At 46.6% G+C, this 24284-nt stretch overlaps 1 long non-coding RNA gene across 1 annotated transcript in view; it reads right to left on the minus strand.

Moving 5' to 3' along the window:
* The window catches only part of LOC128342551 (uncharacterized), a 42088-nt gene extending 20274 nt beyond the window's left edge, over positions 1-21814 (minus strand). The window contains exons 1-2 of the long non-coding RNA XR_008315073.1: positions 21759-21814; positions 13740-13878 (exon numbers count right to left, since the gene is read on the minus strand). This is a non-coding gene — a long non-coding RNA (uncharacterized LOC128342551). The remainder of the gene's footprint in view (positions 1-13739; positions 13879-21758) is intronic.
* Between the last annotated feature and the right edge of the window lie 2470 nt (positions 21815-24284).

Raw genomic sequence — 24284 nt, forward strand, 5'->3', positions numbered from 1 at the left:
GCCTGAAGTGGGTCCAAAATTGAGAGTTCTGCCAACAATGAAATGTATTTTTGAAATATGCTATTAAGATTTTATGATATTATTAGGTGATTCCTGGTCATTTGATAAGTTCTTATTTTCCCAGAAATGAAGATGAAACAGTGTGTGAGGAAGTTTGTAGCGCAGATAAGAGCTCTGGACAAAAACTTACCTTAAAATTGCTTTCCAACATCTGCCCTTCAGTTTAATCACAAAAGAAAAAAGGGAATCTTGTAAATGAATATAACTGATTAGAACGAAAGTGCCTTCCTGTGCATGCTACATCGCAAATGCTGGGCCAGCTGAATGTAACATGGGGTATCTATGAGTGAATCTCATGGTTGCATCCATGGCAGGGGGAGGCAACTTGACTGGGACGATGCCACTGGACCACATTCACTATTACTTGCAGGTAATATATTACACACTTTGGCATTCGAAAGCAAAAACACTCCATCACCACACTGCAGCAGCATATGATAATTTAACTAGACTAAAATTTTTACTATTTTAAGCATGAGCATAAAAGAGTTTTGCAGACAAAATAAACAATTAAAACCCAAGATAATTAAGTATTAAGGCAGAGGAGCAGTTCATGGCAGTCTATGACCAGTAATCTTAAGCTTTAATCATATATTAACGTTGGCTCAGGAGCCAAGGAAGTTGCCTTCTACTAAGCCAAACCATTGGTACATCTAACCTAATATTGTTTACACTAACCGGCAGCCGCTCTCTGTGGTTTCACTCAGGGAAGTTCTTCTCACAATCAGTGAGAAGAGCTTCTCGGCGGTCTTCAGGGAGAGTGGGTTTGTCCGACCCTCCCCACAGACAAGCACTCACCTGTCGCTGGGTGGTGGCTCTCTTGTGCCTCACTTGGCAGCTCCAGGGGTCAGACACAGGGAAATGCCACCCTGCCCCACCCCTGGAGCCCCAGTAATGCACCACATGAGTGCATGGTGCATTTCTGGGATCCCCCCTTCCCCCTCCCTTCCCCCGAGTGTGCCCGCCACGGCTGCAAGGATCTGCGCCTGACATACGATCCAAAAACCGGCTCGCTCTGTTAACCTCATTTAATGAGCCACTTCATTTAAGGGAGTGGCTTCTTAGGTGGGCTTGCTGCTGTGTGGCCACCAGGCTCACCCTCGAGCCCAGTGGTTCTCACGAGCAAGCAAAACCGGACTGGGCCCCCTTAGCCCAGTTTTGCTCGCTCCTGAAAATAGCTTCAGGGTTTCCTCCCAGTCCTAACTGGAGATGCCACCAAATGAACCTGGGATATTCTTCAAATCATGTGCTCATCTATTAAGTGACAGCCCCATCCTACTGAGCTATGGATCCTACAGCTCTTTTATTGCACTATGGCCCCAGTAATGTTAGGATGTATATAGTATGAATATGAGATCACAAGTCTATTCAACTTATATGCCAGGATCTTGCTCTAGGTAACTCAACTCCTATTCCATTGTGATTTGAAATTGAAACTATTTCCATTTTATCTTCACAATGAAGTAAATTTTGTGAGAAGGAACATCCTTTATGGACTACACTAACAGTAGAGTGGCCAGAAGATACCAGCTGACATCCTGACAAATGAAGCACTGGTGTAGCAATATTATGCATACTCTACAGAAGAGGGATGATTTTTGTCAATCAAACCTTCCCTCAAAAGTTGACTGTGACTACTGAAAATATGTCCCTATAAATAGGGGGCATATATAGCTTTCAGGGACATATTTTTGGGAGTCACAGTGGGCTGTAGAGGAAAAGAGAGATCACCAAACATCAGCCCCCTATAGCATGTGCAGAATTAACAACACCAGCTCTTTGTTAGTCTGGATGTCAGCTATTATCCTTTATGGCTGCTAGTGCTGTCCATAAAAGAGATTCCTTCTCACACACAAAAAGAGAAAAATTAGAAGATACCCCTGCTTATTGAGCAAAAGGCACATTTTGAAGCGTTGACTTTTTTATATTTAGCAGGGGAAGAGCAATTGTCCCTGTTCAGTCTAGCATAGCATCTCATCGTATTTTGTGAGTGTGTTTGTATGTGTGTGTTAGACTGTGAACACTTTGGTGGCAAGGAACCATTTTCTCATACCATTCGCTGTGTAAACTACTATGAGAACATTTTCTGTGGAAAATCAGTATATTTATATCATTATAACTAATAATAATACCATGCTTGTATGGCAAGGCAAAAGTAACTACTCAGAGAACTCAGTCCTTGAAACCACAAACTATGGCCCAAAACATTGTTGTTGTTTTTTAAATTAAGGATTGAATCCAGATACACATCCCCAATAAACAGTATAGGACTTCCAACCATTAGAACCAACTACCCATCATTAGTTCTGACTATAATTCTTCTGGTTTAGCCTGTCTGCTGTTATTATATGCTATTCCTACAAAGTCTGTTTTTTTCCAGTGGTATTTGGAGTACAAGAGGCCCCTTCTTAAATTAATGTTCAATTCTTTACATTTTTTCAGATGGTAAGTACAGCTTATAGAAAGAAAAACTGTACAGTTAATACAATATCTGGCTCCTTTTCTTCAATCCAGAATGTACTATGTGTTCCTTGGAAAATGGACAACTTTTTGGGCAGTTCCAGATAAGGTATCCAATAACTCTTTGCTGCATTCCCATATTTCTTGCCCTTCTTCCAGATAAAATTGGCTGAGTTCCTCCCAACTAATTTTTATTATGAGTAGAATTGTTATGAAAATGTGTTCCACTATTTTTTTCCTTGACCTCGAAAGTGAACTCCTTAATTAAGTGGAAATGGGAAACCAACTTAGAGCGGGCTTTCTTGGATCTGGGACAGAAGAAATGTAGTAAAGTTTATGAACTTGATACACAATATGGAACTGCAAAAATTATTTCTCCTTACATTCTTATGCTGAGCATAGAATATTTCTCCACTGAAAACTATGAAACTGAGAGATTCTTAAACCATCTGTGTGTGCTGGAAGTAAAATAATACTAATATTAAAATGTGTAGAGTGGTTATTTCGGATTATGAGGATTTGGAAATATCCACTAATTATTTGAGCAAGAACATTTTGCTAGCTAGCACACAGCTTCATTTCAGTTTAGCATAATTTTAACACTAACATGTTATGACTACATTCAATATACAATCCTGTGCTATCAAAGCTACAAACATCCATAGGACCAGAAAGCAGCTGGTGACTGACACACAGGAGGGTTATCCTCCATCTTTTTGTACCCGTCTCTGCACCCCTTCGGAGTCTTTTTTCCCCTGCACCCCTTTAGAGACTAGGGAATAGGGATGTGCAAATCAATTCATGGCTGAATTGATTCAAAATCTAGGTGGTTCAAGTGATTCTACCCTGAATTCAGTCAACCTTGAGGATGGCTACCAGATTCGAGGTTGAATCAAATCACCCTTGATTCAAGCTCAAATCAATGCTGCAAACCAGGCCTCAATCCCCCCACCCCCAGCAATCTCCATTTTGTCCCCTCTGAGGTTCTGCCATCATTGCCAGGGATGAATTTTTAGGAATTTTTATGTGTGGATTCTCAGTTGTGAAATAACTTCTTTATTGGGATTCCCTATGAAGAAGTCCTTTCACAACTGAGAATCCACATAAAATTCCTTACAATTCACCCCTTTGCCCAATTCCTTTGGAGGTTGAGTGGCAGTTGGCACCCATGGGGCTCTGCCACCCAACCCACTTTGGTGCCCCCCAGCCCATAAAAATTTGGCTGAATTGATTCATATTTGAATCAAAACAAATTTGAATTGAATCAACCCAGATTTGAGGGCAGCATATTTGAGCTCGAATCAAATCAGGCTGATTTGATTAAAACTTGAATCAAATCACAAAAATCAATTTGTGCACATCCTTTCTAGGGAAATAAGTCTGCAAATGAAAATGTCAATTGGACCCTATGTGAGATCTTAGACTAGCAGGCTGAAATCTATGCACTATTTTTTCTATTGCATTACAACACTGTAGAGTTCCAGTAAACTGGCTATTGCCCATGCCAGCTAAACAGAACCTACATGTACTATGTCGGTATACCTATGAATACCAGATGCTGGGGACCAAAATAAAGGTTATCAATTTCAGGCCTCTTTGGGATCCCCAGTGGCATCCGGCGAGCAATCCTTGAGAGAGAATCCTGAAACAAGTGGACTGTGATGTGATCTAGTGATACAGTTCATATCAGTCACTTCTTATAATGCTAGGAGACACAGGAGACTGAAGCTAGGAAAATCAGGTTAGTCTCATCAATTTACTCTTCATTGGCTTACATGTCCCACAGCGTAACACAGGCACTGCAGAGTGGCCCACACTGCTATGGGACTCTAACACATGTGGCAATGATGCTGTGCAAGAGGGCAGTACCAGTACTACTGGCCTCTTGCACAATTGCTCATTATGACCTCCATTAGGAATAGTGGAAGCCATACTCAATTTACAACCATGCCAAGAGGTCAGTTGTACCAGTACTGTCCTCTTGGGCAGCACTGTTGCCACATGTGTTAGAGACCTGCAGGGGCACAGGTGGTTCTGCACTGTGTTACATTGTGGGCCATGTAAGCCAGCATCCCCAACTTACTGCACAGTATCTGTAAATAAGAGTTAATTTTGCTTCCACTAATAGGTGTTGACATCTGGTAAAGAACCGAAATATGAACCCACCTACATCCCTATTCCTCTTCTGAACTTGTATTTACACAGAACATCTGTTGGAATGATTGTCTGTGATTAAAAGATTCCCCCCACCCGATTGCCCATTCCAGCATTTCATTTTACTATTGGATCTTCTTCCACTGTACAACTCTCATGTGTTGCTACTGCTTGAGCATGATGTTCTCATCCATTCTCAGCATCACTTTGGGACAGAGACCAGTGTCTTATCTGTTTCATTGTGTAATAACATATGTGAACCGCCTTTTAGTAAAAAGCACTCAAGGCAATGTGCAAACATATCTTAAAATAAAAACAAAGCAATAACAAGAAAGGCAGTGACACAGACTGAACTTATTCTAAAAGCACAGGAAGACAGAAAAGACAGAGGCGAGTTCATTCTGTTAATTGCCCTGAAGTAGCTCACATAGTTTTGGAAGGAAACTGCCTGAAGACTAATGTCTGGTTTGTAACTGGGAGCAAGAGCCCTCCAGAAGACTGCAAAGAATGCACAGATTCATGTGGGAGGAGACAGAATTCCTGCTCATCTAGCCCTCAGAATGCAGCAGCAGCCCTAATGTTGAATTAAGAGCCAGGTTTTGAAGCCATTTGCTGTATCTCTCAGCTTATTGTACTAAAAAGGTAGCTATTTTCATGATTCTGCCAAGGATGACTCCAAAGGGTAGCAAGAGGCAGTGAGCACTCCTCCCCAAATGTTTCAGCTCCCCCTTTCACTCCCACATCCACCAGACTGGAACTTGACAGCAAAGTGTCAGTCCTGGCATACTATAGTCCTTATAGCATGAAATAATTATTGTAAATGGTCGGTCTTGTTTTAAAACGTCTGATTTACTTACTCCTCTCTACCCCAGAAGAAGAAGCAGAAGCCAATGCAGCTATAGGAAACTCCTCCAGCCTCCCAGGAGCCAGGCCAGCCCCTTATCTTCCTTCCTGGCCAGGAATTAAGCTGGGTGAGACCAAGTGTGAGACCATGGGTGAGGCTGAGGGAGCCCAGCCCAGTTTTGCAGGCACATGTGTACCGCTGGGATCAAGCCGACCCCAGTGCCACCACAGCGGCAAACCCACCTATGAACATAGGATGCTGCCATATACTGAGTCAGACCATTGGTCTTAAGTATTGTCTTCATAGACTGGCAGCAGCTTCTCCAAGGTTGCAGGTAGGAATCTCTCTCAGCCCTATCTTGGAGATGCCAGGGAGGGAACTTGAAACCTTCTGCTCTTCCCAGAGCGGCTCCATCCCCTGAGGGGAATATCTGACAGTGCTCAAACTTCTAGTCTCCCTTTCATATGCAACCAGGGAGGACCCTGCTTAGCTATGGGGACAAATCATGCTTGCTACCACAAGACCAGCTAAAACAAGGTTCAGTGAGCGAGCACTCCCTTAACCTCATTTTCTGGATCGTCTGTCAGCCGTGGCTGCAAGCTCTTGAATGGTACATTACTGGAACTATGGGGGTGGGGCAACGCGTCCCAGACCTTGACTCTCAGAGCTGCTGGCAGCAGCCAGTGCTCGTTCTGATGGGCAATCTGCCTGCCCAGGGAAGGCGGGAATGATCACCTGCGGAGAGATAAGCTCTTTAGGCCTTCTTCCTCATAAACCCTGTAGCCCTTTCTCACTGCTCATGAGAAAGGGCTCAATGTGAGATTAAGGCCAAACTGCCCAAAGAAAGGCACATCTATTTGTGCACAGAATGCATCCTAGGCCTCAGAAGGCACACCATAGGGAGGAATGGGGGAAGCAAGGGGTTGCCTAGAAAATGTATTAAAACAGCATTTCAGTCTTTAGACTAAATGGTACCCAAGCCTTTTATCCTAGAGATTTGTTATCCTATTGAAAATAATGCTGGACACCATAGCCCTTTTCAGAAACCCTCCACACTCCTGCACACACATGTTCAGTTAGTGCATAAGCGGGAGCAGGAATGTCCCTACTTGCTGTGCCCACCATTGGTCATGGCCCTGGTCATCAGGGGCAGACTAAAGTTTTGTGCTGTCTGAGTCAATGCACAAGGTGTCTCCTTGCCCCATGATCCTGAAGGGACCAACCCCCTTTCAAAACTGATCCTTGCAAACTTTAAAAGTGCAACGATGGGGTGAGAGGAGGAAAGATTACCAGTAGCCTCCTCTTCTCTCCTGCTTCTTGCAAGCTTTGCAAGAAGTGTGAAGAGAAGCAGCCCTTACAAAGCTTGCAAGGGTCAGATCAGTTCCAAAGAGCTGCTTTGTGGACAGTGGCAAAGGGCATCTTGACACTCTGATGGCTCCCCAGAAACCCACCACCTGATATAACAGCCTTACCATGGTTCATGAAAGAGCCACCATTGCTGGGAAACCACAGATGCAGTGTTTGTCTGCAAAGGACCCTCCAGGTGTACAGGTGTTTTGGAGTCTGGGACTGTGGCTTGCAGGAACCTCTTAGGAAGTTCTGATCAGGCCATATATCCAAAGCACATTTCAAGCCTACATATAGCCATGCATGTGCAGCACATACAAGTGTGTGCATGCGCACACACATATTTAGAGGGGATTCTCACGATCGGGCAAAAGCGGGCTAAGGGAGCCTAGCCTGCCCTTGCCAGATCATCTGCTTCCACGGGAGCCACGCGGCTCTCAGCAGCAAACCCTCCAAATTCCTCCTCCCCTTAGACAAGGTTAGCGGAGGGAGTGCTCCGATAACCCCACCTTTTTGATCATGTGTTGCCATGGCGCACCTCCGTGTCATGGCAACACACAAGGAGACCCCTGCCGGGATGCTGAAACAAGCCTCACAGCCCTGGGGGACTCTCCAGGATGGCCTGTGCCCGATCCCCACAGCCCCCAATCCCCACAGCCACCGCCGGCTCCATTACGGAGCCGGCAGTCATGTGGGCAGCCGATTGGGCTACCCAGGGCTGCTTTCCTGCTTGTCTGCGGGGAGAGCGGGCTAAGCCCACTCTCCCCGCAAACAAGCAGAATGTGCCCTGCAAAGCAAGCAGAATGTTTGGGAAAAGCCTAGCCAGCCACAGCTCTCAGCAGCACTCGCTCTAGCTTTCTTAGTGACAGGCACCTTGCAAATGAGCCCAAGGGAAAATATGAACATAGGAAGCTGTCTTCCACTGAGTCAGACCATTAGTCCATCCAGCTTAGTACTGTCAACACAGACTGGCAGTGGCTTGCCGAGGCTCTCAGGCAGGATTCCCGCTCAGCCCAACCTGGAGATGCCAGGCAGGGAGCTCAAATCCTTCTTCCAATAGCAGCCCTATCATCTTCCTATAGCAGCTCTATCACAGACACATATGTCATACTATTCATTCATTTTACATTTTACTAGCTGATCCTGCACAGAACACCTGTGTGGGTTTGTACTTAGCCTGTGGCATCGCACCCACACAATGCTCTTGCCTGCTCTTGCTACTCCCACAACTCTCTCGCCTGCTCTCGCCACCCCCGCAAAGCTCTCGCTCACTCTCGCCACCCCCGCGACTCTCTTTCCTCCTCTCGCCGCCCCCCGCAATGCTCTCACTCGCTTTTGCCAACCCCCGCAACTCTCTCACCTGCTCTCGCCACCCCCCGCAACTCTCTCGCCTGCTCTTGCCACCTCGCAACTCTCTCGCCTACTCTCGCCACCCCCGCAAGTCTCTCGCCACCCCCTCTCTGCCCCCACAAGTCTCTCACCCCTGCTCAACCCCCGCAAGTCTCTTGCTCGCACTCTCTGTCCTCCGTCTTTCTATCTCTGTCTCACAGTCCTTGCTTCCCCCTGCTACTGCCAGGGACTGTCACCCGCTCGCCTGACAGCCTCTGAGCTCCCTGCCACTTCACGGCGCAGCTAAGCCAACCGCCTGCCACCCGCAGCCCCCAGAGCTAAATGTCCAGCTCCCGAAGCTGCCCCCAGCCTCCGAGCTCCCTGCTGCTTCACAGAGCCCCCCGATCCAACTGTCAAACTGCTTTCCACCCTGTGAAGTAGGTCAGGCTGAGAGTGAAGTGACTAGCCCAGAGTCACCAAGCAAGTATCATGGCTGAATGGGGATTTTTGTGCTCCTCCCTGTTCCCTGCAAATCACTGGACAAGAGCAGGAGTGTCCTTGCCCTTGCCTGCAGCTGCCCTTGCCTGCAGTGTGGTGTAGTGGTTAGGGTGCTGGACTAGGACTGGGGAGACCCGAGTTCAAATCCCCATTCAGCCATGAGACTTGCTGGGTGACTCTGGGCCAGTCACTTCTTTCTCAGCCTGACCTACTTCACAGGGTTGTTGTGAAGAGGAACTTGAGTGTGTAGTACACCGGTCTGGGCTCCTCCAGTTCCTCCTTCCATCTGCTGCCTCAGAGGAGATGCTTCCCGACACACACACACACACACACACACCCCGCTGCTCTCCCCTTCCTGGTGCCAGTGGGGGGGGGGGAGGGAGTGCATGCTTGTCCACTATATGGTAAGAAGACGCCTGCAACAGGGTGGCAACATCAAAGGAGAGAGAAGCTGCCATGGGGAGAATGGCTTTCATTAGTGGGGACCCACCAGTGCTCCCCTCCCAGAGGTAGCAGAGCCAGTGCACACAGCAAAGAGTGTTCCTTGCCAGCGTCTCCTCCTTCCCAAGCCGAAAGCAGCTGCTCCAGGTGGGTCCGACAATGTCTGCAACAGGCAGGGAGCGGATGGGATGGCCGGCCAAGCTTCTCGCAGGCAGGGGAGCCCCTTCCCGAAGCTCAACAGGCCCCGCCGCGCATCCCACCTCCAGAGACTCCCAGAGGTTCGGCCCGCGGTCGCGCTCGCTTCCAGGCTGGGCCATGGAAGTCACAACAGAACTGGCCACTGCTGACCAGGGCCATTCTGTGGCACCCTGCTGGAGGATGAGTCTCTCCTTCCTGAGTGTGCTCCTGCCCCCACACCTCGCAGCTGCACGAGAGGGAGCCCTTCGCACCCTGCAAGGGGATGCGGCAATGCACTCCATACAGGGAGCGTGTGGGGCCCTCGAACATGCAAGGCCGTTGCATATGGCCAGTGGATGGGGTGGGTGGACAGATGTTCAGCAACACCCACCTGCCGAGAAGCCAAACTGCTGATCTTTGCAAGTATTCTAGCCACCATGTGTGTGGCGGGGGGGGGGGAGGCTGGAGCAGGCTCCTGTGGCGGCGGGGGTAGAACAGGAGTGGCTGCTGGACTGACAGACTGTCAACGCAAGGGTCACAGAGGCGAAGGGTCAGCCCAGCAGCCGCTCCCGCTCTGCCTGCCACTGCCCCAGTGGCGGGTGGGGAGCGGTGCGCACATGGTCACTGGGGTACTTGCACAGTGTTTCAGCCTCATGGCGGCAATGGCAACGGTGGCGGGGGTGCTTGCGGTGGCAGCAGGGGTCTCAGTGGTGGGCAGAGCAGCTCCTACGCCCACTCGCCTGGTAACGTGAGTGGCCTCTGTGCACGCGCAGAGGACCAAAATGGGTTGCAGATTGACTTCCCTGTTATTTGGGAGGCTGGCAGGGAGTGGCAGTGGCAGATTGATGGGAGGGCAGAGTCGCCACTTGGCTATGGCGGCGGGGGGGGCAAGGGGGGTTCTTACCTTCTACACACACTATACAGTGGGATGGGGGGGTGCCACAGAGGCCACAGCTGCAGGGAGGGTGAGGGGGCGTGGCAGGTTCTGGCAGTCCATGCTGTTGTACGGTGGGATGGGGCAATGGGGACTGCCACAGCAAGAGTGAAGGGGGTGGTGGCACATGTGGCAAGGAGGGTAGGTGCACACTCCCCATTGCCTGCTTGTCTACCCATCCACTGTGATCAGGGGGGCAACTGGACAGGGGTGGTAGAAGACACAACTCATCGCACTTACCACCAGCTTAGTGCCTGGGCTAGTTGTGGGGCATCTGGCAGCTGCTCTCACTGGCATCTGGCAACTGCTCCAGGGGGCATCTGCTGTGTCCCTCCTGGATCTGGGGTGTGTGTTGGGGTTTGTGTGTGTTCATGTTGGCTATTCCTTTGCTGGCAGCTGCAGCTGCTCTCTTCTCTCTCCTGCCCTGTTGTGAGCAGGGAGTTTTGGGCATGGGGATGGAGTTCAGTGCCTTAGACAGTGCTGCAGTTGCCAGGAAAGGGTTAACTGAGGCTACCAATCAGGGAGCAGCAAAGCGGGACTGCAGCTTGGAGCCCTCTGAGTGGTCTCCTTGGGTCATGTGCTTCCTCTGTCCACTCACGGAGCTGCTGTTGCCATGGGCGGGGCTGGAGGACCAACAATGCTAGCTGTGGCTGGAGAACCTTAAAAAGTTAATCGTCTGTTGCTCACACTCCCTGCCGGGTCTGCAGCATGTACCCGTCTGTTTGCTATGAGGTAAAAATAGGGTTCTGTCTACTTTCAGTGGCTCACCCTGTTTTCTGCTTGTGTGAATAGCTTCAATGAATGAATTAATAAGATGGCTCCCTGTCCCCAAAGCACTCACAGAGGCTATTCCCATGATCACTGGAAAGTGGGCTAAGAGCACTCGTGAGAGAGCCCGGTGCTCCTGAGTAGACCCCCGACCGGGAGGCTACAAGCAGCCTCCTGATATTGGGGGTCTCCCTAGAATGCCCCATGCACTCACGCGGGGCATCTTGGGACTTCTGGGGACTAAGCGGCCCCCAATCCCCTCAGCCCCCACCGGCTCCGTGACCGAGCAGGCAGTCATGTGGGCAGCCAATCCGGCCATCCAGGGCTGCACGACTGCTTGTGTGCAGGGAGAACCCTCCCAGGTTCTACACACAGATCGTGTGTAGAGCCTCATAATCTAAAAAGAAACATAAGATAGGCACCAGCAACAGTAACTGGAAGTACTGTGCTGGGGGTAGATAGGGGTAGCTACTCTCCCCATTATAAATAAAGAGAATCAGCATGTTAAAAAGGTGCCTCTTTGCCCGGTTAGCAGGTTTCCTTTTGGCATACAATTTTCTGTGGAAAGGGTCTCTGAAGGTACAAACTTTGAAAACTATTGATATACTCAGCAGCTATATAGTTAGCATAAACAGTTTAGGCAAAAAGAGGGTGACTAGCAAATGTGTAAATAAATAGTGGTCCATTTGTATTTTGCAAATAGATTTCAGCTGATGGCCAGTGCCAATAATGAATATAACTGTTTAGACAAACCTGTTGAAAATGGTAAATGGCAAACCCTATGAGTTTTTCAAAGCTCTTGTCCTGTCAAATGGCTTAAATATAAGGCAATTTGCCGTACATTTATTTACTAACACCTCCTTCAGGATTACGTCACAGGACTCCTTCTTAGACTGTTGGCCTGTGTCCAGGAAATATATTTGATATAATGTCCTTACTTTTACTCTCTCTCTCTCTCTCCCAAATTTAATAAAAAGGGGAACAAACACCTGCTTAAACCCCCAGGGCCCAAGTCCTAGAAGAACAATAAAAAGATTTATGCCATGAATACAAGACTCAGTGCAATGATTTCTTGCAATAGCAATACTGAATTTGAGCTTTCCCTGGGGTAACCTCTGTATGTCAGGTGCCATGCAAGGTTGTGACTGCATACCAAATAAACAGAGACCTCTATGACAGTCTCTCCACTGAATTTTTCACCTCATAAATAGCCCACCAGTGGCAAATCATTCTTGGGAAACTTTCCCCTGACAAGATGAAACTGTCCAAGAAATACAGAGAAAATTGGACTTTTGATATCACTGTGCATGGAACGCTCTTGCTTTAAACACCATCATTTTCATATGGCATTATTTGTGTAATTCTACCCAGTAATCATATTTCATCATGCGAGGGAAACATGTTTATTTGCTAATCTTGGTTTGAAATTGGCCTGTAATATGGCATGAAGAAGAGAATTGTGGGGGAAACTACCTGAATTTATGCAAAGAGTTAAATCATCTGCATTCCATTCTGGAATCTTCAATGAGCTTCCTTCAATGACTCAATAAATTTTTCCTAGCAGTAGCTAGAGGATGAATGGAAACTCCCCACACGATGATGGCAGTCAAACTATATATTATAGCAGCTCCCCCAAATAGCCACCATTTAGGCTAATGAAAGTTGCATTGGCTGTCATAATGTGCAAAGTGTCGTAATTGCAAAAGTGCTTGCAGTTCTTGTTTTACTGTTTAAACATATGGGATGTCTGCTGTGAGCCATATTGTTGTTGTTGTTCTTGTTCTTGTTCTTGTTTACACAGTCAGACAGGTGTTATTGACTAGTTTGTTTTAGCCAGACATCAGGTCCTTCCCAAGGACCTGGGATGGCTGAATTTTATTATCAATGTTGTTGCTGTTATTATTATAGATATCGTCACAGAATATAGGCTGTTCCCAGTAAATTTGCTTTTTGTAATTGGCTGATGGTGATTTCTGTGGCCCTTATTATTATTGTTGTTGTTGTTGTTGTTACTGTCGTTATTATTAAAATTTTCTTATATACCACCGCTTCCAAAGACTCTAGGATAGTATTAATCATAACATGTATGATTAATACTGGCACAGTAAATAATTTTCATTGTGCTATCTTGAATCTCTAATATAGAGGAATTTGTTTGTCTCCTTCAAAATGCAATGCGGGTTGTGCGATCCAGATTCACGCATGAGTAACCCTATTATCACTGCTTCTGCTGTGGACCTCATTGTGGTATGCATGCCATGAAGGGTAAAGAATTTCCTTGCCTTTGTGCATGTTGAATGACTGCCTAGTTACCTCTTAGGAAAGCATGTGACCCACTAAGATGGGGATGAATAATTGGTAGCAGATAGAACAGACAGATTTGCTAACTAGAAGCTGATAGGGATTGGAGAGAGAGTGTTTTCACCTAGCGCTTCTCCATTCTGCTTGCTACTAACCTCAACCTAGCTCCCCACCCTCCCATTGGCAGTCCTCCTCATCTGTTCACTTCATCTGTTGTGGAATTTCATCTGTTGTGGAAGACAAAAATATCTATTATATGTGATGATGCTCTGGGACAACACTGTTTGGGGAAAACTAAAATGGTGGACACCAGGAGACAGTTGTGAAGAAGATCTCTGCTGCCCACCAAAGGTGGCAGGCAGCCACCAGTGCAAAGCCTGAAAATGGATGTGCATAGTGAGACAAAAAACAATAACAAATGAGTACCTGATTGATAAAGGAAAAGAAGAGGTGTGGCCTGTTCTCTAGGACCCAGCAGTCACCTTCAGAGCTTTGATTGCAGTGCCTGGGAGCAGAGTTTAGCTGTAGAGGGAGGAATTGAGTTGGGCAGAGCTAAGAGCTAAATCTGTGGAGAGAGTGAGAGAAAGGATTAGTTGAAATAGGGTAGGGAGGCTCAATTCTGCAAAATTAGTTTATTATCGGGTGCTTAGTCCCAGGTAAGTGTGCACAGGCTGCACTTATGAGTGTTCCTTAACTGAATTTTCATTTCAGCCATTTAGAATCTTGCCTTCTTCAGAACTGAAGCTCATGATACTATTTCTCTATTTTAGAAAGTCTATGATACAGACAAAATCATTGTTTTTGCAGAAAGCTGGAGATAAGAGTTTTCCAGGACAAAAATAACCTAAGCTAAGACAGTCCTGAACTAAGCCATCAGTACAGAGGAAGATTTGGCCCGTTCCTTTTCTACAGCTCTCAGTACCCATCAGACCTCATCTTTCACTAGGTTTCCTGTGGATGGCTATTGGCCTGTTTCTCCAAAAACCACTAATCCTTGACTAGTTCTGAATGAAATAGAATATTAAGAGAAATTTTCTCTTGAGCCCAATAAAAGAACTTGACATTCTTCCAGTTCTTCGAGCCTGCAAATCCTTCAATTATATGTGTTTTTTTAATCTGGTCTAAGCTACGTAGCTCTTTCTGCTTTCAGTCATTGACAGATATGCCTTAGTGTTGTTCTTGTTTCCCCTAATTTAATTTCATGAACTGTACTGTGAAGAATGACCTTCTCTGTTTCACTCTTACGGCTTTTCCTGTAGCTAGCTACTCTGAAGCACAATCATGCTGCTTTTTTAAAAAAAGTTCCTGAAATTGACTATGCACAGGAGGCAGGATTTTCATTTAGATTCAGGGAGGCAGGTTTGGGGTCCCAGGTTGTTAAGATTAAGGGGGATCAACAGATTGTTGCCTTAAACCCCCAGCCCCAGCCCCCTATGCATAACCCTGTTGAGGTTAAACACTGGCAGGGGGGAATCGTCATTCTAATCTAGGGACCAGTTTCTATAATCACCAGTGTCAAGTAGTAGAGCTTTTCCAGAACTATACCACTTCAAGCTGAGAGTGGAGAGTTGCCTATCTGGTCTCTCCCACACCCAAAACAATGTATTTTATTTATTTATTTAACATAGTTGGATACCACCCAAAACACAAGTCTCTCAGCGGTTTACAACATTACAATAAAAACAACAAATAAAAAGGTTAAAACATTTCAACAATTTAAAATTTAAAACAACGTTAAAACTATATTTAAAAAAAACATCAAACTATTAAAACATTGAGGCTATTCACACAATGGAGGAAAACCAGCCTGGTTTTCCTCCATCGTGAGAACCACCAGGCTCACGGACAAGCCTGGTGGTTCAACGGTGGCTAGCCTGCCAAAGTAGCCTTCCCCTTAAACAAGGTTAGTGGAGCAAGTGCTCCACTAACCTCCTTTTTTTTATCATGAGTTGCCACAGCACAGCTCCGCACCACAGCGTCTCATGAGGAGACCCCTGACTGGGAGGCTACAACAAGCCTCCTGACCTCGGAGGTCTCCCCAGAATGCCCCGCACAAATGCTGAGACATCCTGGGACTTCCGGGGGCTGGGCGGCCCCTGATCCCCGCTGCCCCACCAGCTCCATGACAGAGCTGGTAATTGTGTGGGTGGCCAATCCAGCCTCCCAGGGAGGGCGGAATGCTCTTGTGTGGGGAGAACAGGTCAAGCACTAATTAAAAGATACTGTTCTTTTCTCTAAACAGAGAAAAACAGCATGTTAGAGAATGACCAGGATGACTATTTCTCAATAACATGATTAATTTTTAATATGCAGGGATATTTTTAATGGGGGAATATTCAGACATGGGATTTTCTCCACCCTGGAAACTTTAAGAGCCCTTTCTCATGAGGAGTGAAAAAGGGCAAGAGGGTTAGTGAGGAGGAAGCCCTAAAGCGCTTACCTCCCCGCAGACAATAGACAGTGTCCTCTCTGGAGGGCAGATCACTTGCTCAAACAACTACTGGCAGCTTGGAGGGCCGGGGTGCTGAGACACGTCGCCCTACCCTGCCCCCAAACTCCAATAATACACTGCGCAAGTACAAGCAGCCACAGCTGGCAGACGATCACAGAAACGGGGTTAGGAGAGCACTCACTCTTCTGACCTCATACTGGAGGGTGGCTGCCTAGGTGGGTTTGATGCCATGGCACCACCAGGATCAGGCCCGATCCCAGTGGTACACACATGCACCAAAAACTGGGCTGGGCTTCCTTAGCCTGGTTTTCGGAGTGTATGTGAATAGCTTCTTCATGGTCTAATGTTGTGGGAGGGACTTTTAATGTCTAATTCTGCTAAAAGTGTAAACTGGCCCTCCGTGCATTGAGCAATGGAACAATGTGCTTAGTGGGCTTTTAAGAATTCTCTTTCTCTAACTGGATAAGAGGATAGACATCACTTGATAGGTGCTATACATCTGATGAGGTTGAATTAGATTACTATAATTTTATGATAGGCCCCTTGAAACTGTTTGGAATTAGTTGGGCAACCATTTCAAAACACTGGATCACTCTTATTATTTGTGTGACATAGGCTCTAATGCAGGTTGCCAGCGCTGACTGAAGCTATTTCTAGATATTTTTCCCAATATACAGTGGACCGGGTCTCACGATCAGTGAGACCTGGTTTCTTCCAGTGCGCAGGGAGAGAGGGCTAAGCCTGCTCTCACCGCACACGAGAGGGCAGGGAGCCCTGGGCAGCCGGATTGGCTGCCCACACGATTGCCAGCTCCGTGACGGAGCCGGCAGGGGCTGGGGAGCTCGGGGGCCATGCGGCCCCTGGAAGCCCCAGTATGCCCTACGCTAGCGCACAGGGCATACTGCGGAGACCCCCGGTGCCGGGAGGCGGCTTTTCGCCTCCCCTCTGGGGGGGCTACTCAAGACCAGATAGTCCGGGTTTGCAGAGCGCTTGCTCCGCAAACCCGGGCTATGAGGAGGGCTACAGGAGTGGGTTACCTGCTCGAGAAGCTTGCAGCCGAGCCGGGTGGTTCTCACGATTAGCAAAAATCAGGCTAGGCTCTCCTAGCCCGATTTTTGCTAATCGTGAGAATAGCCCCAGTGTTTAACAGTATCAGCCATTACAACCTCCTGGATTGCTTTTCAGTTTTTCCTCAAGCTTAATGCCAGTTCCCAGAGACTCCAGGCCAGTTTGGGGGAGTTGGCAACGCTAAATCTAATGAGTATATGATGTTGGTGTATCAGTAGATGCTGGGGTGGAGGGGTCATGTAAGGCAAAATGAAGAGCAGTGCCACTCTCCCTACCCCAGCTCCTTATCTCTATTGTTTCCATTCAGAGGTTTGCCGAGATAATCTTATCACTCAAATGCCATTTTCATAATAACCATGCAATTCTTTCCTGTTCTGTTTGTTGTTGTTGTTCATGAGAAAATTTCACAAGTCATTTCTTCTCATTTGAGGAAGTTGCCCCACTGAGAAGTGACAAAAGAAACAGTGGTTGCGGGCACAGAAGTCTTGTTAGAGAAATGACCATTCTGCTTAAAAACCTGCCGAATTCCTGGGAAGGACCAGGCAAAGTGCTTGTTCTCACTCTTCTTATTAGGGCCGGAGAAACTTCCTATCCTAGTGTGGGAGCTGCATACTGTGGGAATAAAACAGAGGCAGGGAGCTTGCTTGTTTGCTAAGCCCCAGTGGGGTAGGATAGTTTCCCCTCCTACCTCGTTCCATATCTGTTGACAGAATCTGAGCAAGGCTGGGGCTGAGCACACAAGCAAGCTCCGTATATCTGACCTTGTTTCTCTTTAATAGACAATGGGGCTATTCATACACACACGCAAAACCGGGCTAAGGAAGCACAGCCTGTTTTTGCTGGCATGTGTGAACTGCTCGGAGCCGCTTAGCCTGGGTTTGGGGAGTGAGGATGCCCACAAACAGGGATAACTGATCGTGTGCCGGTGCTGTGCAGCTCCACACGGCACCTACACATGAGTAGCCTCCCAGCCAGTGCTGGGAGGACCCTTATAATGCACCACGCTCTCGTGTGGGGCATTATAGGAATTCTGAAGGCTAGGAATATGCATAGGAACATAGGAAACTGCCATATATTGAGTCAGACCATTGGTCTATCTAGCTCAGTATTGTCTTCACAGACTGGCAGTGGCTTTTCCAAGGTTGCAGGCAGGAGTCTCTCTCAGCCCTTCCTTGGAGAAGCCAGGGAGGGAACTTTGAAACCTTCTGCTCTTCCCAGACCGTCTCCACCCCAACCCCACCCCACCCCACCCCACCCCCAAGGGGAACATCCTACAGTGCTCACACATCAAGTCTCCCATTCATATGCAACCAGGGCAGACCCTGCTTAGCTAAGGGGACAAGTCATGCTTGCTACCACAAGACCAGCTCTCATCCCAGCCCCTGACCCTCCACGCAGCCAGTAGGAGCTGGCAGTCGTCTGCGAGGGAGGTAAGCAGTTCAAGGCTTCTTCCCCTCACCCCTTTAAGCCTTTTCTCCTGATCGTGAGAAAGGGCTCAATGACAAAATGGGGGTGTGCATGCACACAGCTTCCATACTAGGCTAGGAGGTTTTTCCAACTCTAATAATACTCAGGAGAACAGGCCTAAGGTTTTCCGTGCAGTTCAAGCCAATGCAAGTCCAACTGTGTTGGACGGACTAAATGGAGTTTACTCCTAGGCTGGCTGCCTCAGGAGCATATATTTTCTGGTATTTAGTTCTTTTACGGAAAAAAAAGCTTCTGAAAATAGTAGTTCGATGGGGATATGTTCAAAGATCTCACACCAATTTCTCCCCAGATTATGGGGTGCCAAACTACCTGGCCTTGTTTCTGCAGTATAACTGATGTATTAAGAGTCCTGCATTACCCTTTCCTGCCTTGCATTAAAAAAAATTTCCCCCCAAAAAAATTCTCCCAAACCCAGTAGCTGACAACCAGTCTACATTACTGGTTGAAGTAAATTACTCCTGAGTAGTTCCATTTAGGAACAGGGGAGACTGTCTTATACTGAGCCAGCCCATTGGTTGAGGAGAGGAGAGCTGGTCTTGTGGTAGCAAGCATGACTTGTCCCCTTAGCTAAGCAGGGTCTGCCCTGGTTGCATATGAATGGGAGACTTGATGTGTGAGCACTGTAAGATATTCCCCTCAGGGGATGAAACCTTCTGCTCTTCCCAGAGCGGCTTCAAGTCCCCAACCCACCCCCCGGCATCTCCAAGATAGGGCTGAGAGAGATTCCTGCCTGCAGCCTTGGAGAAGCCGCTGTCAGTCTGGGTAGACAATACTGAGCTAGATGGACCTATAGTCTGACTCAGTAAATGGCAGCTTCCTATGTCCCTATGTCCATCAAGCTCAGTATTCTCTACACCAACTGGCAGCAGCTCCCCAAGGTTGCAAGTAGGAGTCATTCCCAGCCCTACCTGGGGATGCCAGGGATTAAACCTGGGACCTTCTGCATGCAAAGGAGATGCTCTACTAATGGGCCACACCGCCACTCCTTAATTTACTATACATTGAAGCTATTTGCACGATCGCCCAAAAGTGGGCTAAGGGAGCCTAGCCCGCTTTGGGGCGATTGTGTGCTGCAATGGGAGCCACATGGCTCCCGGCAGCAAACCTCCCAAAGTACCCATCCCCTTAGACAAGGTTAATGGAGTGAGCACTGCATTAACCTAATCTTTTGGCTCATGTGTTGCCGCAGCGCACGGCGACACACGAGTAGACCCCTGACCGGGAGGCTGCAAGAAGCCTCCTGGGCTCGGCGGTCTCTCCAGGATGCCCCACACACTTGCTCGGGGCATCCTGGAACTTTCGGGGGCTGCATGGCCCCCGATCCCCACAGCCCCCGATGGCTCCGTGACGGAGCCGGTAGTCATGTGGGCAGCCGATCTGGCCACCCAGGGCTGCTTCTTGATCGTCTGTGGGGAGAGCGGGCTAAGCCTGCTCTCCCCGCATACCCCCTTACAGCTCTTCACACTTCATTGTGTGAAGAGCCTCACTAAGTAGTCCTTTACAGTAACTCCTGGGTAGTACGAGGCTGAATCTCAGCCAATGTAACAGAAGCAATACAAAACAAAACAAAACAGACCACTCATTTTAAAGAGCTCTGTGCATTTGCAGTTCAGCAGTTCATAGTCACTTTCAGTTTCTTTTATTCATTTGTGTCTTCCTTCCCCTGAACAAATTCAACACTGGGGGTTTTGTTTTTTGTTTGCATTGTTTTATCAGTCTTTATTAGGTTGTATGACTGCATGAAAGTTTCTTTCTCTGTCGTATTTTACTGATACACATGTGCACTTGTCTGCAAAACTCTGCCCTCACCCCAAAAAGCCCACTGTCTAGATGTGATTGTACATGGGGTTGTATCAAGCTTCTTTGTGTGTGGTTCTTTACCAATGCAAAGAATCACAATAAAGCACAATAGTGTGATAAAACATCACACTAAAAAAATTCTGATCTATGATCACATCAAAATTGCTGTTTTTAAATGTTGGGGTTTTTTTGCAGCATTTTAGCAACATGCACATGCACATCAGTAATGCAGAGTAGGAATGTGCACAAAACAGATTTTGCATTTTGTTTCAAGCTCAAAACAAAATGCAGATGGCCAAAACGTTTCGTTGAAACAATGGTTGACCCCAGTTGTTTCAATTAAACAAACAAGAAATGTTTTGCATGTTCTGGCCATAGGGATCAATAGGGACACCCAAATACCCTATTGTTCCCCATGGGTAGGTCATTGGGACAAATCCTTGTTTAAAAACAATAATACAGGGCAGTATCCGGAAAATCTGTAATATTATGGTACATTGTTTGTTATACTGTATGTTATTTATATTCATTGTTTGGGATATTGTACATTGTTTGGTCCCTAAAGCACATGGTTGGATTACTTATATTATCTCCACCTCAAACAAACTGAGAATGAGAATGCTTTACTGAGAATGAGAATGCTATTACATCATGATGAGAAGTTTTCTCCCTATTGGATTCAACTGGTATTGAACTCCATCAGTTGACTATCAGGACCACAAGATAAGAACTGTTTACACCCAAGTGCCTAATTGAACTATACATCAGTTTGAGAATTTTGGACTATATTTTTATGCACTTTGTTATATCAAGTGGGAATGTTACTTTAGCTCTGATATGTCTAATATATAAAAGAATTGGGGGTGATTAGTTTATATCTTGAGCATTCCTCTTTTAATATATTCAGTCACAGTGTGTTATTCATTTATCTGTGCCTAGGTCATTGGGACACCAAAGTGGGTTTGGCCGAAACAAGCTGCACTCACAGAGTGCAGAGGGCACACACAAGTTTTGCATTGCAATCTGCAATGCATTTTGAAACCCTGCCTTGAAAAACACTGCAGAAGCACACAGTAAAAGGGAATCTAACCCTCCCAACACAGAACACACATTTCAAACAGTCCAAAAATGTTCAAAAAAGAATCACTGTCCTAGAATCCACTGCCAGTCACAGTGCCTGTGCTGCAGTGACATCATTGGCACAAGTTGCTCTCACACACACAATTATGACTCCTTACACTTCCTAGCATTGTAACAGCCAGAGCAGCACCCTTAGCAACAAGCATAGCATAAGCTCAACTAGAGCAACTTCAGCCATATTTTGACTGAGTACACTTTGCAATGCAGATTTCAGAGCAGACCAGAGAAGTGAGTGAAGCACAAGTTACTCTCAAGACCAGCCATGGAGCTCATCACAGCAATCACAAAGAAATATTACACACAGAGCGAGAGAGAGCACTGTCACTGCCCATTTCTGACCACAACATTATCTCACAAACAAAACAAACCACAACTCAAGGAAGGCAGGGACCCAAGTTCTCCCTTTGTCAATTTGGTCCAGCAAAACCAGATAGTTATAGTAGCAATAGCACAGCATATTATACTCAGTGCTGAGAAAAGAAACCACAAATTCTAACCTTCCATCCTCCTTTCCTGATATATCTTCTTCAACAGAGGCATAAAGACTCTCTCTGCCTCCCAGTCCTTTGAATACATTTTGAAAATTCCATCCTTTTGTGTTCCTCCCTCCCTCCTCCCCTAGCCAATGGGGGTACAGTTGCCCATGACAACACTTGATTTGTATGATAACAGGCCAACCAAGAAGCAAAAAGATCGTAAGCCAATCAGAAGCCAATGCCAAAAAACCAAACAGAAAGGGGGAAACAGGTTTCCAAAATGGCGCTCGAAATGTCAAAACATTTCGATCAAAACGGGGTTGTTTTGTTCTGAGCTCGAAACAGGGCTTTTGTTTAGAAGGCATTTTGTTTTGAACTCTAAACATTGTAAGCGCCCCTTTTCGAGTCAACACATTTTAACTTCAAAACATTTTACAAATCCTGATGCAGAAGAGGGGGAAAGATGCAAATTAACTTAAGGAAGTAAAAAGTGGAGCAAACTGCACATGCTCCAGCTGCAGGATCAAATTTCAAATCTCTCCTCTATAAAACAGAATTCTTTGGTATAAACCAGAATTCCCAAGACACAACAAGCACAGAGAACTATAAAGGAACAGGACAAAAGGGAGAACAGGCTTACGAGTCCCTCCCTTCTAAAAGGAGCATGAATCCAAGTAGTTAAAAAACTGATGTACAGATGTCTGATGCATTTCAAGCCCTTGATCTTCTTAATGGCACATCATGCAGTACTATACAGAACATTCAATTCTATGGTATAGTATATGATATACCAGGTTCTTTTTATTTAATTCACAGTTACCTCTGATTAAGAATGGGAGCTGAAAATTCATCAGTTACCTCTATGAGAGTCATTTGTTGGTTATATAAATGGCCTGCGCATGTGCAGAGGGCCGAAAGGGCCCCAGGAGATGCGGGGAAGCTGGTGGGGGGAGGTGGAGCCACCAGACACACACACCCCTGTGGCCACTACAGCATCCTCCAAAGCTTCTGCCACTACCAGTAAGTCATTTTTTTATTTTAGAATATTTTTATGCCCACCACCACCTTCAAACCGGGCCAAAACTGGCTCGAATTTGAACCGATCCAGGCACCCCGTTCAGGGTGGGGGACCAAACATGTCCGGTCCAAATCTGGTTTGGATTCAAACAGAGCTGGGCAAACCACTTTTGTGCCCATGCCTAGCCTCGAACACCTTCCTTATGAGGCAAGACTTCAGTATCTGGGAGCTTTTCAGTTTAGAAAACTAAAAACATGAGAGGGAGACATGATAGAGGTTTATAAAATTATGTATGGAGTAGAGAGAGTGGACAGAGTGAAAATTTTCTCTCTCACACACAACCAGGGCTCATTCCATGAACCTGAATGCCAGGAAATTTAGGACCACTCAAAGGAAATACTTTTTTACACAGCACATAATTAATCTACGGAATTGTTTGCCACAAGATGTGGTGATGGCCACCACCCTGGATGGCTCTAAGAAGGGATTAGATCATGGACAATAGGTATCAATGACTACTAGCCTGGTGGCTATAAGCCACCTCCAGCCTCAGAGGCAAGATGCCTCTAAATACCAGTTGTAGGAGAGCAACAGCAAGAGAGAGGGCATGACCTCACCTCTTGCCTGTGGGCTTCTCAGAGGCATCTGGTGAGCCACCGTGTGAAACGGGATGCTGGACTGGATAGGCCTTGGGCCTGATCCAGCAAGGCTGTTATTATGTTCTTATGTGCCCAGAAGACCAGGCATGTGTTCGCCACATCTTGGATACATGTGTGGCTGAGCCTATGCATGTTTACTTGGAAGTAAGTCCTACTCAGTTTAGGGCTTACTTTCAGAGGTAAATGTGCGTAGGATTGGGTCTCCGTTGGAAATACTGTCATCAGGTTGTTAATAACAGAATCATACATCTAAATCACCTAAGACCATCTGGTCCAACCTGGTCCACAGAGGAAGGCTCCTCTAATCTAACAGAGTAGCTCTTATCATATCACACACTTGTATAGGCCTTAATCTGGTGCTTAGTTACACAGATCAAAGAAAAGCACTTTGAAACACAGAGCAGTTCTTCCTGAGGATATGGCTACAAGCACTTAGTCCCAATGTATTAAATAGTTGCATTGAGGTACAGGATTGTAGCCATATTGTTCCTTTCTGGTTCTCCTTACTTTCAGGCAGATGACAATGGCTGCAAATGAAAGATGTCCAGCTTAGAAATTCAAATTATGGAATTCAGTTTTGCCTGGCAATTCTTTCAATTCCATGCCTTTAATGGCCAATATACTGGTAGTATGAAACCTGCAAAAGATAAATGTGCGCAGATATATCTCTACACTCATCGAACTCCAGATGGAATGCCTCTTGAATGTCATTCAACTACCTCAAATTGTGTCCATGCAGCTCTTTATTTGTATTCTTTTCGCATAGCAATGGGAAAGACACTATACTGAGGTCAAAGCCAAGAGGTTGTAAATAAAATAACAATTTTATTTCTAAGGAAACTGATTGTCCTCTGCTGATACAGCGGATGG

The sequence above is a fragment of the Hemicordylus capensis genome, chromosome 1 (assembly GCF_027244095.1).
Source record: "Hemicordylus capensis ecotype Gifberg chromosome 1, rHemCap1.1.pri, whole genome shotgun sequence".
Taxonomy (NCBI): Eukaryota; Metazoa; Chordata; class Lepidosauria; order Squamata; family Cordylidae; genus Hemicordylus; species Hemicordylus capensis.